This window comes from Neomonachus schauinslandi, chromosome 1 (genome assembly GCF_002201575.2).
Source record: "Neomonachus schauinslandi chromosome 1, ASM220157v2, whole genome shotgun sequence".
NCBI lineage: Eukaryota > Metazoa > Chordata > Mammalia > Carnivora > Phocidae > Neomonachus > Neomonachus schauinslandi.
In genome coordinates this window covers 83,716,441-83,721,170 of record NC_058403.1, presented here as the reverse complement: position 1 = coordinate 83,721,170, position 4,730 = coordinate 83,716,441, and positions in this window count along the sequence as shown.

The following is a 4,730-nucleotide window of genomic DNA, read 5'->3' as shown; positions in this document are numbered from 1 at the left end:
CAATGAATTGTAGCTGATGCCATAGAGCGGAAGCTTATTGTATTTAACACTTTTCCTAAGAGGAAAAAAAAAGGGCAAAGTATATAAATAGAATAAGAAATATGAAATAACCAATTAGCATATAAAAATATGTACTCTCGGGCACTTGGGTGGCTCAGTCAGTCAAGTGTCTGCCTTTTGCTCAGGTCATGATCCCAGGGTCCTGGGATCAAGTCCTGCATGGGGCTCCCTGCTCAGCAGGGAGTCTGCTTCTCCCTCTCCCTCTGCCTCTCCCCCTGTTTGTGCTCTCTCTGTGTGTCAAATAAATACATAAAATCTTTTAAAAAAAATATGTTCTCTCACTAAGAATTAAAAAAAAAGTAGGCATACATGGGGTACCTGGGTGGCTCAGTCAGTTGGGCTTTTGGCTCTTGGCTTTGGCTCCCATTGTGATCTCAGGGTCCTGGGATCCAGCCCCACCTCAGGCTCCGTGCTCAGCTGGGGAGTCCGCTTGGGATTCCCTCTCTCCCTCTCCCCCTGCTCTCTCTATCTCTCTAAAATAAACAAATCAATCTTAAAAAAAAAAAAGTAGGTTTACATAGAACAAAGACTGGAAGAATACATACCACTTTTAATAGTAATTACTTTTGGGAATCAGGATTGTGGAAGACAAACCTCTTACTTTTAAATTTAAATATTTTTGTATTGTTTACATTTGTTATAATCAAAAAGCATGATAGTCAACAAATATTTATTGAACTTCTACAGTGTACCAGCACTGTATTTGGACTACACCAGTGAACAAAACAAAACTTCTTGTTGCTAAGAAGCTTCCATTCAGCTTCTATTATATTGGAGTTAAAAAAACAGCTGAGATACCTTTAATGTGAGTTTAATGTAAACTGTGGCAGAAAAAATTAACAGAGGGAACTGCTTTCTCAAGCAATGTAAGTTACTTCAAGGTAGATATGTTTGTTTTCAATGACTAGGGGAAGAAAGCCCCATGAGGAGGTGGAAAATGGACAAAACAAACACATTAAAAACAGGATTTAGTGATAATATCATAATAGGTAAACTGTCTTTATCTCCAATACTAGCTATGTTCCATGATTTCAAAACGTTATCTAAAGGATGAATCAGAAAACTTAAAAGTAAACGAAGAAGTGGAGTTAGAGTTTATACTTATAATAGAATATGGTTTCTGGAGCACATTTAAGAAATTTGCATGTTTTTGTAACTTGGGTGTCAGGTGACATGGGAGGAGGAGATCTATGAAGGAAATGAGAGTATAACAAAATACAATGTGAAATGCAACTTTGAATCTTAGTCCACCTGGTTCAGCTAATTTGCTGCACAAGGTAATTGTACATACTCCAGAGCAGGAGCATTTACTGCATTGCAGCTGAATAAACCGAGGGGCCAACAGATTGCTTAATTAAAAATTGATTCCCTCTTACAAAAGCCAATTCATATTTCTTATTTAATATTATTTCTATTTTAATATTTTGCATTATCAAAAAGTGGCTTACACTGTTCCACACTTAGAAGGCTCTATTTTTTATTTATGATCACATACATATTTCTCAAATGCCTTTCAGATGGATACATGATATGTATCCATATGTGTTCAGATATATATATGTGAATTGTGGATGCAATTAGGTTTGATTTTTAAATGTTCTTAAGTGTATATTTGAAGATTTTCTCTGCTGCATGATATATGTTATCTGAGTTTGATTTTAAATACTATCAGAAAGTTTTCAAAATGCTATGTATACCACATACTTTGTAAATCATACCGAAGAAAACACTAATTTCTGAGTACTCATCCATAACAATCATAGCTATATTCCTATTAAATACAATAAATTATGCTATAGAGACTATTCCACATATGATGGTGAGTTTTGTATCATACACTCATTAAACTTTCATTTTGTTCATCTTGGATTATGAAAAATACATTTTTATTATATATAATACATACTCTGAATCTATTAATGTTTATATGTTAAAATATATTATATAGACCTATATATTACATGTTTTTTATATATTGTATATATGTTTTTTCTTAATTTATTTAACTAGCAAATAAGAGGCAAAATAATATCAGTGGACAATGATTTCTTAATATTAGAAGAAAGAATGAATATTTTTGGTATACTTAATATTATTTTTCAAGTGTTAATACTTACCAGTTAAGCATTCCACATTTTAAAATCACATTTTCCTAGGAGTGAGGTGAATTATATATTATGAAGTGAATCAAAATACTCTTGATTCTTTTACACATGATTCTTTTAAAAGTTTCTTGGTAAAATCAAATAGTCATCCAAGAACTGATAGGCATATTTTTTGGAATTGTCTATGATATTTTATTGTTAAGTTCTACTTTTGGTTTTACCTTCTCAAACCAGAAGTTCTATTTTATGGAATATGAACTAAACTGATCCTGAAAATCTTGAATTCATGCCTAAAACTCTGAATTTATGAAATACAAGTTAATTGGAGCAGGTTGGAATGATTAATTTTGCTGTGGTGTTAGGAATCAGAAAGAGTAGGTTTTCATTTTCTTTCAAATTCTGATTTAATTTAATGTCAATGATAATACCCACAAAATATTTACATGTTGTTTTAGAAGCCATCAATAAAGGTTAGGGGAAAGAAAAAAATAAATACCTAACCATTGTTGAAGACCTAAATTTGCCAGGAATTGATACAAATGTTTTTTCTTCAATCTCTACAACAGTGTTAAGAGATCGGGAATGTTATTTTCAACAGTTTAAATTTGAAGGACAGTAACTTTCTCAATGTCACACAATTATTAAGTGGCTGTGTGGTTGAACCCAGGATTGGTGACTTCAGAAACTCAGCCCTTCATGACTATACCCTGATGCCTATCTGACTGGTCTTAATTTCCTTTTGTTTCCTGGTTCACTGTTAACTTCCTTTTTATCCTACTTCTTTTTCTTCCCCCACCCCCTCTTTCTTTCCTTTTCCAATATGAATGTAAAACCACAAGAGAACAAGTACAGCTTCATTGTATTGGGAAAAATACAATATGAATATCCGAGACATTTTACCTTATTTGTTTTCAAATTCTTTAGGGTAAAGCTCAAAAGCAGCAGAGTCCTAAAGGATTTTATCAGTGAGGGACTGGTAGGAAATTGAAGACATACTTGAATTGGATCATTCGAGGACAGTTTTAAAAAGAAACTATTTTAAAAGTGCCCTCAGGATGTAGGGAAATTACCATATGAGATAGTGCAGTAGGAATTGGGCTGACTTGCCACTGGTAGGCCTGCAGAGCGAGGGGATTTGTGGCTTCCAGAACCTGGAGACTCGGGAAGCTCTGTGCAGAGGGCCCTCTGACAGGTACTCTAACCTTCAGTCAATGGATGCAAACAGATGTGAGATGGTGGAACCAGTTCCCCATGGCTATTGCCATCCTACCATCTCCTTCTGGGGCTCTCTCTTAGTGGCAACCACTCAAAGCTAGAAGGCAAAAAAGCCTGCAGAGGCAGCCTCTGCCGGTCAGCCTCCCAGCTCACAGAGCAGGCTGAAGGAGAATGGAGAGAGGGCCTAGTGAGGCAAACAGAAGATAATCCAGCACAAGGTCTAAATTGTGATAAAAAGAGGCAGTGCAACGTCTGTAGCTAGGGGTGATTCCTTGTCTATCAAAAGCTTTCGTTTTTGCTAATATCAGAAATAGCTCTCCCTGATTAATTCCTATCAAAATGCATGTAATTTCTTTGTACAAATTGCAATGACATTAAATATTTTATCTACGCCTGATTAATTTATTGTTTTTCATGCATATCATTGTTCCTAAGTTTTTGCAATGTGTATATTTCACGTATGCTACTGCTGAGTCATAGAAAGGAGCAGGGCTGGGGCCTCCTGGGTCAGATGGCTTGGCCCTGGACAATGTTGAGAATGCTATGGTCCCCAGATACTAGCCACAGGTAGCCTGTACGGCACAATGCTTAAGAATAAAGGCTCTGAGGGGAGCCCAGGTGGCTCAGTCGGTTAAGCAGCTGACTCTTGGTTTCAGCTCAGGTCATGATCTTGGGGTTGTGAGATCGAGCCCCGCATCAGGCTTTGCACTGAGCATGGAGCCCGCTTGAGATTCTCTCTTTCTGCCCCTCCCCCTGCTTGCTCTCTCTCTTTGTCTCTCTCTTTCTCTAAAATAAATCTCATTCTCCCCCTGCCTCTACCCCTCCCCCCCTCTTTCTCTCACTCTCTCTCTCTCAAAATAAATAAATAAAATCCTAAAAAAAACCCCAAAACTAAAAAACAGAATAAGGGCTCTGGGGGCGCCTGGGTGGCAGTCAGTCAGGTGTCCAACTCTTGGTTTCAGCTTAGGTTGTGATCTCAGGGTCATGAGATCAGGCCCCGTGGTGGGCTCCATGCTCAGTGCAGAGTCTGTTTGAGACTCTCTCTCCCTCTCCTTCTGCCCTGCCCCCGCCCCCACTCGCTCGCACTCTCTCTTTCTCTCAAATGAATAAATAAATCTTAAAAAAAAAAAAAAAAGACTAAGTCTCTGAAGCCAGATTCTGCTACCTGCTAGCTGTATGGTGTTGGGAAAAATTATTTCTCCCTACGCTACCTATTCATAAAATGGGGAGTAATGATACCATCAACCTCAAAAGGTCATTCCAAAGTTTGATGAATTAACATGTGCAAAATGACTACAACAATGCCTGACACATTGTAAGCACTAAACAAATGGTAGCTTTATGGTCTCA